Raw genomic sequence first — 14,781 nt, forward strand, 5'->3', positions numbered from 1 at the left:
AAGCCAACCTTGTTCTCTATTTGATGTAAATATTTTAGGTACAATATTATTAAGAGGAGAGGAATTTATTAAAATTTCATCAAGTTTGGGGCACCTGAGTGGCTCAGTAGGTTAAGCGGCTACCTTTGGCTCCAGTCATGATCCCAGGATCGTGGGATTGAGCCCCACATCAGGCTCCCTGCTCACTGGAGAGCCTGCTTCTCCCTCTCCCTCTGCCTGCCACTCTGCCCACTTGTGCTCTCTCTATATCTCTCTGTCAAATAAATAAATAAATCTTTGAAATTTCATCAAATTTTTCAAAGTCTTCATGTTGAAAACTAATTTGTGGGGATTGGGGCAGGGATTAACTAGGAAGGAACATGAAGGAACTTTCTGCAGTAAAGGTAATGTTTTATATTTGTTAGGGGTTTGTGTTACACAGGGGTCTGCATTTGTCAAAACTCAGTGCATGTACATTTAAGATTTGTACAATTCATCATGTATAAATTTTACTTCAAAAGCAAAAAACCATAAATATAGAACTCCAGTTAATGATATGCATGCTGAAGTATTTAGAAAGATGTGTACTGCAGTTTACTTCGAAAAGCTTCAGGGCACCTGGGTGGCTCAGTGGGTTAAAGCGTCTGCCTTGGGCTCAGGTCATGATCCCAGGGTCTGGGATCGAGCCCCACATCAGGCTCTCTGCTCAGCGGGGAGCCTGCTTCCCCCGCTCTCCCTCTGCCTGCCTCTCTGCTTACTTGTGATCTCTGTCTGTCAAATAAATAAATAAAATCTTTAAAAAAAAAAAGAAAGAAAAACTTCAAAAAGATGTACCAAGGAATGGGTAAATGGGTAATAGTAAGTCATAAGGCAAGTATAGAAAACGCTAATGGTAAAAATCTAGGTGGTGGGTAAATGGGTGCTCATTGTAAAAGTTTTAGAAATTGGATTTATGTTTGAAAATTTTAGTAATGTTGAAAAAAGTCATTGTTGAGAGAATTAAATATCATCCATTAGACAACTGCTGTCATTTTGGAACACCCCAGTTATTCTGGCTAATAAAGCTAACATTATTATCCAGCTCGTTAATGTTTTATTTAAACAACATTTTAAATGTTGTATTTAAGAAATACCACCTGGCCCTGTGTCATCTCTGGATTTAAAAAAGTCTTTATGGAAATGATGCCTTTCTTCCATTGTACACACCTTGATTGAGAACACTAGTTTTAAGGGGGAAAGAAGCAAGATGTAATTGTCCACAATTCTGACCTATATTTTTCTATAATCACTGCTACATTAATCCTACATAATTTTATCTGTTTAAGATATTTCTGTGATTTTCTTCTATAGAATATGAAAAATTTCCAAGGATGTGACAATATAGGATTCTGTATTTTTGATTCATCTTGTCATGTTTGTATTTTGTTTATCTTGTTTAGAAGAGGAAAGAGAATCCTTTCTAGATCAGATGTCAAATAATAAGGATTTTTAGATGTAAAACATATTACACTTCATAGTCTTTCAGTGACATCTCAATTCAACAGTCTCAGTGCATAGTTCATGTGGAGATTATACGTGGAGTAATATGTAAAATTTTGGTGTCAGATGTCAGTTCAGTGTCTTGGAAGATGTCAAATTGGGTTCTTGGAGGATGAATAGAAGTTCAATAAATATGAGAAGGAGGGAAGGAGAGTGGCTAGTTTCATTTATATATCTTCCATAATACCTAGCAGAGTAAACACTAGATGAGTGTTTAGTCCAAGTTGCAAAAGTTTAAAGGTCAAGTTCCTAAACATATTGGAAGTGAACCAACGTGATTAAAAATAACCTGTCATTTTACTTAGTGATCAAATTTCAGTGTAAGGAATTCTGAGACAATGAGAAACTTGGGGGTTTCCCAAGATGTGTGACCCTCCTTGGAGAAATGAGATCCTCTACCATGAAACCAAATATTGTGGTTTGCTTGATTGCCTTAAAATAAATATTCCAGACTTAATCCATCCAAATAAATCAAAATGGTATCCTGGGAGACCTAGGTGTTAACAATTCTCGACAAAGTTATAGAACGCCTTTCTTGCGGTGGCATTCAAAGCCTACACCACTTTCTCTTGAATATCTTCAAAGAAAATAGATTTGATTTCTGAAGTAAGAAATTCATGTGGAGGCCAGCCGAATTGAGTGGGACTGGTTTTGGAAAGGGGTGCAGCTGTAAATCGATCCTGATTTTCTTGATATAAATTTGTTCTTCAAATTACCAAAGAAGAATTTCAAAAATATTCTTAGCATCATCAGAATGCATGGATAACTTCCTGCAGTGATTACTTTGAAAGGAAAGCTTAGAAGAAAAAAAAAAAAAAAGCTACAGTCCCACCTAGAAGCCTGGGAAGCATAAGCACAGCTCCACACTGGGCAGCGCGGGCTCCGAGGGAAACAGGAGCAACTACACCCCCAGCAGGTGTGGGCTTCTGAGGCAGTTTGCAGGCTCTTCCACACCTTGCTCAGGGCCCGACTCTACAAAAGTAGTTCTGGAAATGCGGCTGCTTAACATCTTGCTTTGTGGCAAAGCACGGACAGGAGGTGGGCTGAGCCCTGTGGGAACTTTAGAAATGCCCCCAAAATTTAGCAAGAAAGAGAAAGCAGTCCTTCACTCTGGGGCCCTGGTATTCACCCAAATCCAGCTGGTACGGAAGAGCAGGCAGACGATGGTCCTCCAGGGTGAAAGAAAAGTGGGAAACGGAGGCAGCCTGAATCCTGTGTGCTCCGCTGAGCTCTGAAGTAGGGGCGAGAGTGTATTGCGAAGGGAGGCTTGAGAGCATGGCAAGGTGTAGGATGAGGTGTAGGATGAGTCAGGGCCAGCACCTTGAAAATAAGAGAGTGTGAGGGATGGTGTGGGTGAGAGAGGGGAAATTCGTTAGTGGGTTGTAAGTGCAGTAACAAAAGAATAGGAGGAAATCAGGGACCCTGAGCCTTTGGGAATTCTCCCCTGCTGTTTCTTCCTCCTTTGTTATGAAATAACATTTTTCAGAGTCTAATTGCCCTATGCTTGGGCTTCTGGCTTTTGGTTTATCCAGATTTATTCTTCTCCTTTAGTAACTGTTTCCCACCTAATTCCTGAGACATAGCAATTTACTTAGTGCTTCATGTTTAAGTGACATCTTATCACCTTCTGTTTTCCAGACAAATCTTATGATGTCCTCGATACCTTGAAACACCACCACCACCTCCTGTTCACCACCACAGCCCCTCTTGCAACCAAAAATTTGCAAAAGGTATTCTCATGCTCAATTTTTTTTCTTTGCAGTTTCAGCATTTAAAGTCAGTCATTTGAAAACACGGCAGTTTTAGTGGATGAACTCCCAAATAATTGGCCCCAATTCTGTCACCATTTCCTGAGGAATTCTCCTCCTCATTCTTTCCCTCTTTCTTTCAGGATATTGTTCCTTGCGCGGGAGCTGACAGACATTAAGTACTTGATAAATATATCATGAATGAGTAAATGAATGAATTGTCACTTGATAACACAAATCTTTATGAGGTGGTTTAACCACCACATCTTCTAGAAGCGTGGAGACAGCTGACTTTGTGAAGCCCCTTTAATTGATATGCCTTGAACATTTAAAGATATACCGTCAGAAAACTTTGAGTGAAAAAGGTGACACTGTAGTCCACTGTCCTCATCGTGTGAGGTGAGTTGAATAAGGATAGTGTGTGTAAATAAATGTGTGAGTGCGTGTATCCCACCATATAAACACACATAAATCTAACCATCCTTCACATGGTATTTGACAGAAATTCTTTTATAATCAGTTACTCAGCACACAGCTCTAAAGCATCCACATTTCATGAAGAATTTTATGCCTTTTTATTCATAAGTATAAGAGCAACTCATGAACAAGATTAAGTCATGGATTGGTTAGAGCTAGAAGTAGGGTGATCTATAGGAGGGTCACAAGTTATGGATAAGGAGACTCGGACCCAAAAAAGTTCCATGGGCTCCCAAACCCACACGGGAGGCTGATGACAAGGAGAAACCAGACTTCCGAGTTTCCTGCCTCCTCTCTGGCCGTGTCTGAGCAACTTTTTCCTTATGGAGGATTGTCACAGTACTGAGAGTAGTCTGTCTTGGGAAAAGCTCCAAGGAGCAAAAGCATAGTAGACTATTTTCTTTTCACACAAGAGGGCTTAGTGACTTAATGGGATGGAAAAAATAAATAGAAAGATGTAAAAAACCAATTGTCAGAAATATTCTTTCTTTTAAACTGCCACAAGCAGAGCAGTATGTATGAAGACTACACATACCTAAACAGTTAGGTGATGTTTTGTTTTGTTTTTTAGGTTAACTAACATGGTATGCATTGGGGTTAACTACGGGTTCCCTTTTAATAGTAAATACTCTTGGGAAATGTCCCACCTTAAGTCTGTTTCAGTCACTGGCTCACACAAGGAACAAGAACACGAATTTAATAAACATATTGGAGTTTGGAAAATAACTTAGAAAAATAAGTTTTAAAAAGTACATTCAACAAGAAGGAAAAAAAGCAATTGACTTCACAAATTATTTCAACGAATGATCTTTTCTTAAAAACCTGTTCCTATTTTTAAATGAAATTACTTTTTTGCAAGTTTTCGTATAGGCAAACAGTATTGTTTTCATTTCTATTGCTGTAATAAAATATTATAGCTGACCAGTTGGTGGAGCAATTACATTTCCATAGCTCTTAATGGCTATTTAGCTTAGGTACTAGTAACTTAATTAGAATCAAGAAACAGACTATTAATATTCTAAGGACTAACCAAACTGATCACAAACTTTCGGGAGAAATGACAGACAAAATCACTTTAACAACATCCAGCCCATTGAAGAAAACCTGTAATTAAATTAAAGTGGTAATTCCACTCATGACAGCTGGAGAGTCCCCTCTTAACTCACCTCCAAGAGGTAGGCCCCCTCCCTGCAAAGTCATAGTTACAGGTAGATATGAGGAAGGAATGCAAAAAGGTCAGCCTTAGTGCTTCAACCACCAGAAACGTGAGGTTAATGCAATTATAATTTTTAATGGCAAACCAGATACCCTTTCACAAGACCATCCAGTACAGGTTTTGATGTAATTATTAGCCTCTTTGGTTTAAGCAGCTGTCCTAGAGAGACTGCCTCTGGGAAAGCAATTTGCTCCATCCAGATTTCTTTCAAGAGAATGGTTAGCTGAATGTTTACCAATTCAGCATTTAAGTCTCCCCAAATCATTGTAGCTACTTAGAGTACTTGAAAACTTTAATCACTTGTGGTATATTCAAATGGAAAATGTAAGTATAGTTATGATTATATGAACGATATACATTTTTTGAATAGACAAAAGACTATAAGGAAATATAAAATGCAAACATTGATTTTACTTGCATAGGGAGACAGTGATTTTTTTCCTCATATTTTCTTTGATTTTCAAAATTTTCTAAAATAAATGTTTATGAGCTTATCTTAAGAGAAACCTATCTCAAGTTGTTGTTCAAAAGGTAGGAAATTAGTGCCAGTGAATTTGAAGGAACGATGATGTGTATAGATGTAAATGAACAAATAGTATGATCTTAAAGCTATCTAAATGAATCCTTGTCACAGAGACCAGGCAATACAGAGGCTGGGTACCTCCTCTTAGCTGAAATCAAGGACTAACTTGCACATGTCGACCAAATTGTGTTGCCTGGCAAGCTGAAGAGAGAAGACAACTGACTGGCACAGGTTAAGGTTGGATTGGATGTTTTATTTTTTAAAATCCAAGTTTCTTGCAGATATGTGTCAAACCCAGTTTCAAAACAAATATTTATTAAGTACCTACAATATGCCAAGCACTATTCTAGATAGTAAAGCAGTAAACAAAATAGATATCCTTGCTCTCTTGGAGCTCATATTTTAGACTGGGGGAGACTAAGAATAAACATATAAACAAAACTGTAGTATTTTTTAAAAAGAATTTATTTATTAGAGAGAGAGAGAGAGAGAAAGCATGTATGTGCAGGAGCACGGAGTGAGGCAGAGGGGGAGGGAGAAGCAGACTCCTCGCTGAGCTGGTTGCCTGATGTGGGGCTGGATCCCAGGACCCTGGGATCTTGACCTGAGCTGAAGGCAGAAGCTCAACAGACTGAGCCACTCAGGTGCTCCAAAAGTGTAGTGTTTTAGATGGCGATAAGAACAACAAAGAAAAATAAGGGGGATAAAGAGTATCTGCAGTGGGAAGAGGGAGCTCACTTTCTTAAAATGATGGCCAGGGAAATATCACCAATAAGGTGGTATTCAGCTAAGACCAGAAATAGCCAGCCAGTTGGTATCTGGGGCAAGAGTTCTAGATAGAGGAACCAGCAAGTTCAAGCATGCTGGCAGGTGTGGCTAGAGCAGAGTGTGAAGAGGGAGTATTTGAGAACGGAGGTTAGTGGTGTAATGAGGTACTAGAGCACTTAGACCTTGTGGACCATTCAAAGAATTTGAGCTTTTACTGAGAAGGCTGAAAAAGCCATTGAAGAGTTTGGGACAGAGGACTGACTTGATAGGATTTTTAAAGGATCACTCTGGCAGTTTTAATAAGAATAGACTTTGGAGGGAGAAAGTAGTGGTAGAGGCAAGGAGATCAGTTAGAAGGCTATTTAAAGTCAAGAAAAAAAATAGGAGTGGCTTGGACCACGGAAATAGCAACTGGAAGTAGTGCAAAATGACAGGATTCTGGGGGCGCCTGGGTGGCTCAGCGGGTTAAAGCCTCTGCCTTTGGGTCAGGTCATGATCCCAGGGTCTTGGGATCGAGCCCCATGTCGGGCTCTCTGCTCAGCAGGGAGCCTGCTTCCTCCTCTCTCTCTCTCTCTGCCTGCTTCTCTGCCTACTTGTGATTTCTGACTGTCAAATAAATAAATAAAATCTTAAAAAAAAAAAAAAATGACAGGATTCTGAATAAATCTTGAAGATAGAGCCAACATGATTGTTAAAAGGTTAAATATGATAAAAGAGAAATAAAGATGTCAAGGACAACTTCAGATTTTTGGTCTGAGTAGCAGAAAGAATAGAGTTGACATTCACTGCGGTGGGGAAGACTGAGAACAAATATGGCTATGGGTGAGGATTTGGTTTTGAATGTATATGTTAAATGTGAGTTACTTGCAAGATATCTAGATGGACATATCAAACAGGCAGCTGCATATACAAGTGTCAAATTGAGGGGCGATCTAGGCTGGAGATATAAATAGAGAAGCTGTCAGCAGGTAGATGGTATTGGAAGTCGTAAAGGTACATACTGCTAGCAAAGTGAGTGTGGATAAAGAGGAAATCCAAGGACTGAGCCCTCCCACCCTTGGGATTTAGAGGTTAGAGGGATGAAAAAATAAGTGCCAAAAGAGACAAAGGAATGGACAGTGAAGTAAAAGGAAAAAAAAAAAACCACAATAATCAACAACAACAACAAAAGCAGGAGAATGTGAATAAAATACCAGCTAGAGATTAATTGGTCCCAAACACTTAAGGAAATGCTTATCCAGTCATTAGCTGACCACTAAACAACTGAACGGAGACTTCAGTGGCCACACATAACAAAGAATTCAGACTTTACAAAATTTGTTGGGGAAATCACTAAAAAATGTTATATAAGTGAGCCAAAGATGGCTTCTGTATATCAGCCCCTAGGTTGTTTCTTTCTTCCCTGGAGGCTGAGATTTGTTAGCTCAAAAGCCCACTGGCACCACACCCAAGTTTTTACATACCCATTTATTTTAGGAATGGCCCAAACAAGCAAAATTTTGAACGATTTAGAACCTGTCTGTTTTGCATTCTCTGCAAAACCTCACTGGACAGTCATTACCCATAGGTAAGATAGAGCCTTGTGGTTCTAAGTCTCCAAGTTACTACAACCCTGGAGCAGCCTGACCCAGACCCATTGTGTTGCTGAGCGACCATTTTGAATAGTTAACATGAAAATTAACTAACAAAATGTGAATTGAAAATAGATAAAAAATAGGAGAAATTGTGCTGTGAAAGGACTAACGTAAAAATCTGACCCACTTAAAGAATTAAGTTTAGGGGCGCCTGGGTGGCTCAGTGGGTTAAAGCCTCTGCCTTCAGCTCAGGTCATGATCCCAGGGTCCTGGGATCGAACCCCACATCGGGCTCTCTGCTCAGCAGGAAGCCCGCTTCTCCCTCTCTCTGTCTGCCTCTCTGTCTGCTTGTGATCTCTGTCTGTCAAATAAATAAATAAAATCTTAAAAAAAAAAAAAAAAAGAAGTAGCTCTTTAAAAAAAAAGAATTAAGTTTAAATGATCAAAAAAACATGATCCTTGAAATGAATATAATATATAAAACATTTTTTGAGGAGAAGGGTGAGCATGCGTGGGGAGGCAGTGGAGGCATGGGGGTTGGGGGGTATTAAGTCAATTAAAAATAAACTTTCTGCTAGAACTGTATACAGATGGAACAGATCTCTGTGATGGTACGGTTTCCCATTTCGCAAGGACTACTGTACGGCTCGCAAAACAAACAAAACATTTTTTGAAAGAAGAATGTTGTAAAAAATAATTTTTAACATAAAGCCAAATCTAGAGCCACAGAAAATATTATTAGCTAAAGCATGTTTTGTGCTGTGTGTCAGATATCAAATTCTAATTGCATGTTGCTTAAAAGACATGTATGGGAAACAAAATAGGGACCCATAAGAGGATGGATTCACATATAAATCTCAAAACAGAAATCCTGAAATAAAAAATCCTGACTATAATATCAACATATCAGCAGCTCCTATTTACTTTGAGAATACAAGAATGGTCTAACATTGGGCAGTGGATCAGTGCTATTTGTTACATGAACAGGTTAAAGGAAGAAAAGAATATGATTGTGTCAAAAGGAATCTAACAGAACTATTCAAAATAAGGAATTTATTAGAACTATGGTAATTAAAGATTTTGCACCTAATTATGATGAAGAATGTATCTGTCTGAGTGAGGCATGATAAAAATTCTAGAGGTTTTTAAAAAAATTTTTTAGAGGTATTTTTATAAAAGGGAACCAAAAGAATGCAAACTGTTAACACTTATTCATATAAATGTTTATTGTTTTAAATTTCTAAGTTTTGGGGATAATTTGTTACACAGCAATGTTGAACTAATATACCCTTGTTTAGACAGTTCTATTCAATATCAACTCAATTATGTAATTCATAAAAGGAGCTCTGACTATGGGGATGGAGGAGACAAAAACAATGATTTTTGAAGATTATATGAGTTGAATTGATGAGTGAAAATTTTTTAAGAAGCCAAAAACAAGAAGAATATATAAGTGAATATTTCAGTGATCTTGAAATTGGTAAAATAAACAAAAAGCATTAAAAAATATAAAAGCAAAAGTAAAAATCATCATCAAGATCTCTAACATTTATTAAGCACATACAATGTATACTAGATACTATGTCAAGGACTGCAGTTCTCTAACTCATTGATACAACAGTCTCATGAAGATGAGGAAATTGAGGTTTAGGGAAATTATTTTGCTCAAGTCTGTAGCTAATTTATTGGGTTTAGGCCTATCTAAATGCAGTCTCTGCTCACAAGTATTTTTAGAGTTCAAAACTCTAAAAAATTTGACGTGCTGTTGGCAAACTATGGGAAAAGAGTTTCAACACATGTGACAAAGTGTGAATGTTTAAAATATTAAAGAATGTACAAAAATGTTCATCACAATGTTATTTGTAAATGAAACAGAAAAGCCCACAGTACCCAACAGTAGAGAAGTGGTGAAATGAACTATACAAATTCATAACACTGAATTTTTTTGTAGTTATTAAACAATTATATTTTCAAATCCATTGAGAAAATGAAGCCACAGACCAGGAGAAAATATTCACAAAACACATGTCAGACAAAGGACTGGTAATTAGGATATATAATGAACTCCTAAACTCAACAATAAAAAGACAAGGCACCCAATTAAAAATAGGCAAAAGATTTTAGAAGACATGTTAAGAAAAAGAACAATCTGATTAGCAGGTAAGCACATGGGAAAATGCTCATCATCATTAGTGATCAGGGCAATGCAGATTAAAATTAAAAGCATAATAAAATACCACTGTATACCCACCAGTATATCTGTAGTCAGAAACACTACAACATAAAATATTGACAGGGTTGTAGATTGGTTGGAACTCTCATACATTGCTGTTGGAAATGTAAAATGGTATAACCAGTTTAGATAAAGTTTCACAGTTTCTTAAGTCTAAACATATACTCACCCTAGATCCATAAATTCCACTCTTAGATATTCACTCATGTGAAAGAAAAAACTTACATTCACAAAATAACTCATCTAAGAATGTTTATAGCAGATTTATTCGTAATGGTCAAAAACTGGGCTTAGCCCAGGTGTCCAGTAGGAAAATGGATAAATTGGTATAGTCATACAATGAGATAGTAACTAGCAGTAAAAAGGAACAAACAACTGGTTGTTTGTGTATAACACAGCAAAATGGATAAATCTAAAAAAAGAAAGCTAAAAAACCACACGCTGAAAGACTTAAGCCTCACACAGAAGAGTGCATACTGTATGATCCCAACCATACGAATTTCACACTAGGCAATGACATGAAATTCATGACTTGGCAAAACTAAGGGTTGGTGATGCAGGCAGGGATTAATTGGACATAAGGGAACTTTCTGGGGTTAGGATAATATTCAGTACCTTGATATGGGCTTGGGTTACACAGGTGTGCATCTGAAAAAATTAGTGCATATATGCTTAAGATCTGTGTATTTCACTGTGTGAAATTTTACATAGAAAAGTATTAATATTGGACTGTAGTTAAAAATATGAATGCTGACATTTTGGAAGGAAGTGTGATGATGTCTGCAATGTCTGCAGTGCATCAAAAAGATAAGATGGGTTCATGAGGTGAATAGATGACTAAATGCATGACAACCATAAATGTAGTGAAGTGTTAATGGAAGAAGTTCAGTGATGTGTTTATGGCCATTCACTATAAAATTCTTTCAACTTTTCTATAGGTTGAAAATTTTTATAATATTCTGTTGGGGAAAATTATGTTTTCAGAGAAATTCAAACACCTTTCCAGAATTTTTAAAAGCAGAATAAAATGTTGCATGTGTCATATGATATAATTTAGAGAGAGTGTGAGAGAGCACTAAAATAAAGAAAAGCAAAGTGGTTATCTTGGGGTTTCATGATAATGGGTAATTTTTAATTTTTTATATTTTTGTCGCATTTTCTGAACTTTCTACAGTAAGTGTAAATGACTATTGTTACCCGAAAAAAAAAAAAAGATTTTTCACCGAACACTCTTAAAAACAGTTTCAAGGAGGCAGATTATAATTTAGAGCCCAAAGGCACACTTTCTGATAATCAGAACTGTATACAGATGGAACGGATCTCTATGAATGGTAAGAAGGTTTCCCATTCCTCAAGGACTGCTGTCCAAGCTGGAAGAGCCCCGGCAGAAATACTTCAGAGAGGGTTTAGCAAGGTATGGGGGATTTTAAGGTATCCTCAAATTACGAGACCTGTATGTGAAACAAAGTGCATTGGAAATGAAAAGACCTCTTGGACTTTCCTAACCTATTCCAAACTCAGTACTACTTCATGCAAATAAATAATGCTAGTTTAAGACTTCCTGTACCAACAAACATACAGCCTGATTCAATATATAACTGGAAAGACAGAGCAGAGGTTTTTTTTTTTTAAAAGACTTTATTATTTATTTGACAGAGAGAGAGAGAGAGAGAGATCACAAGTAGGCAGAGAGGCAGGCAGAGAGAGAGGGGGACGCAGGCTTCTTGCTGAGCAGAGAGCCTGATGCAGGGCTCGATCCCAGAACCCTGAGATCATGACCTGAGCCGAAGGCAGAGGCTTAACCCACTGAGCCACCCAGGCGCCCAGAGTTATTTTTAACATCTTAACTCTGCTGTAGGTCATGGTGGAGTCATAACAATGCTTCATATTGCAGACTATTTTAGGGGGAGCAGAGCACTTCACTGTAACATTATCTCATCTAAGTCTGTGACAGTCTGAGACATGTTATGGGTCAGTGTGGTTTCCAGTGCTGAAGGCAGCAAGACTGTTCAGGGACACCTGAGCCCTGACTGTGCTTCCTTCTCTCATAGGGGACTGGTCCTTGTTGGTACTGCGTTTGATTCAGAAATGAAGAAATCCTGGTATTTGTAAACATTTTCTTAAAGAGATGCACAGAGTTCATTCAAGTATGCTTTTCTGGCTTAATAGTATAATAAAAATTTGGTTTTCTTCCTTAGTCCTTTTAGCAGTCTGTCTGGAAGGAATGTCAGTGTTGGCTAAAGCAGTCTGCCCCACGAGGAATGCAGGGATAAAGGAGAAGCAGAACAGAGGTGTACTGTTTTCACTCCTGCTCTGTGTGAGAGCCTCTAGTGGGTGTGTGTTTTGGTGTGTAGGGACTTTTCTTGTTGTTTAGTAATACACATTGATATTATTGTCTCTATTTTTCTGTATTTTTTTTTTATAGACAAGGAAACTGAAGTTCAGAGGGATTAGGTAGGAGAACCAGGACTAGAAGGTATGACACCAGCGCTATGGGTGGAACATAGATGAGAACAATTTTTCCAAGCATTACTCAAGAGACTTCCCAGTGAAACCTTTAGGTTAGCTAGCACATAAAAGAAACAAACCAAGGGGCACCTGGGTGGCTCAGTGGGTTAGAGCCTCTGCCTTTGGCTCGGGTCATGGTCTCGGGGTCCTGGGACTGAGCCCTGTGTGGGGCTCCCTGCTAGGCGGGAAGCCTGCTCCCCCCGCTCTCTCTCTGCCTGCCTCTCTGCCTACTTGTGATCTTTGTCAAATAAATAAATAGAATCTTTAAAAAAAAAAAAAAGAAAGAAAGAAAGAAAGAAAAGAAACAAACCTAGAGTACTAATTCACACTTGAATTAAAGTTTTAAAAATGTCTGAATGCTGTAAATGCTGCCTTGAGCATTCTAAAAGCTTTTTCCTATGAGGGTAAGACCATATGCATCAAGATGATACATTAGGTTCTCTTTTCCCCCAAATGATAGCAGAGAACTTGAAGAAAGAGCTTTGGCATTTGTACTTTTGATTGATGCTCCATTTAAACTGGGACTTTTTTTGTCTGAGACATGCTGGCTACCTGCCCTATTTATAAAGAGAGGGCAATTCCATCAAAGATAGGCCAAGGAAGAGAGTTTGGAGTGAGTGTGCAAATACATTACCACAAATCAAATAACAATACAATAATAGTATAACATTTTTGGAAAGCTCCTAATGAAAAACCAGTGGAATGGAGCCAACAACATATTTCAGTAGTCTAAAACCTTTACTTTGAAAAAGGATTCTACTCCAAAGTTTGGATTCAACAAAATCTTTTCAAGCCAATACCAGCATAGATGAACTTTTTCTAATTCATGCCTTCAAAGTTATAAATTGGCAGTCCAGAATAGAGTACTTCTTTGTTTGGTTAAATTCTATTAAGTGGAGTAAGTCCTGACTTTACTGATCCAAGGGCCCCTCCTGCGGCAGCCCTAGAGCCAAGGGGCCTAGCCCACTGCCTGTTCTTGAGTCAACAGCAATTGAGGTAGTAGCTTTCCAGGTCGTCACAGTCTTATCTAAGGACTTTGAAGAAAAAACTCCAGAGGAGCAATGTCATATCCATTTTTTCCAAATATTGAAGCCCACCAGGTCACCCCAAAATCTGCATTTCCAGACTATCTCCAAAAGTCTGTGTGCAACCCATGGCCTACTTTGGGTAGAGCCTAGCTAACTGCTGGGGGCAGAGTTGACCGGGGAGAAGACTGCCCACTCCAGAATTTCAGGGCCCTAAGCAAGGCCTGCCTCTTTGCTTTTGCTTTCCCTTGATATTTCTCCAACTTCAGGGTTGCCTGAAATCATTCAGTCATTCAGTCATCCAGTCATTCAGTCAAACTGATCATTCAATCAGTTTACTCCTTGAACTTGGCTTCTATTAAAATACAATACCACTGGTGGAGTTAGTAGCAGCTTGCAACTTAATGTGAAGATGAGTTTTTTTGCTTTTTGTTTTTTTAAAGATTTTGTTTATTTATTTGACAGAGGTCACAACTAGGCAGAGAAGCAGAAGCGGAGTGGGAGAGGGGAGGAGGCAGAGAGCCCGATGCAGGGCTCGATCCCAGGACTCTGAGATCATGACCGGAGTCGAAGGCAGAGGCTTAACCCACTGAGCCACCCAGGAGCCCCAAGTGTGAAGATGTTTATCAGATTCCCTTAGGAAGAAAGTTGTGATGGAGCAGAACAATACCTGTGCACCTCCAGGAAAACAGGAAAGCAATGAGGAGGAGCAGAAGTATCCAGGAGGGGAAGCTGGGAATATGGACATCTTTGGATTACACCGTTTTCTCCAGCTGCCCTTTGTCTTAAATGTTAAAATGCTCTCCATGTCTATCATGAAATCTTACCTACTTACCTGATAAGCTATTCCAATCAAAAACCACATCAAATTTGTATGTGCCCAATATTTCTCTATCTTGACCAAATAAAGGAAATGAATCACTTTGCAAAGCACACAGAGACCAGCCAAAGCAATCTGCAAATTGTGTAACTCTGTCCCAGCTCTCGGCTCTATGTATTCAGCAAGGACTTTAAGAGAACCTCATTCTTGTTCCCCCTCTCAAATGCACACGCCCAGATTTTTTTGGTAGATTTGCCATCTGTAGTTTGGGGAACAGGGAGGGAATAGTAACTCCATTTGTTTTGTGCTTTTTCCTAGTGTTTTGTCCTCATATTGAGATACACTGGAATAGACTTTTGACTAGGCAAATA

The sequence above is a fragment of the Martes martes genome (genome assembly GCF_963455335.1).
Source record: "Martes martes genome assembly, chromosome: 7".
In the NCBI taxonomy this organism is placed as follows: Eukaryota; Metazoa; Chordata; class Mammalia; order Carnivora; family Mustelidae; genus Martes; species Martes martes.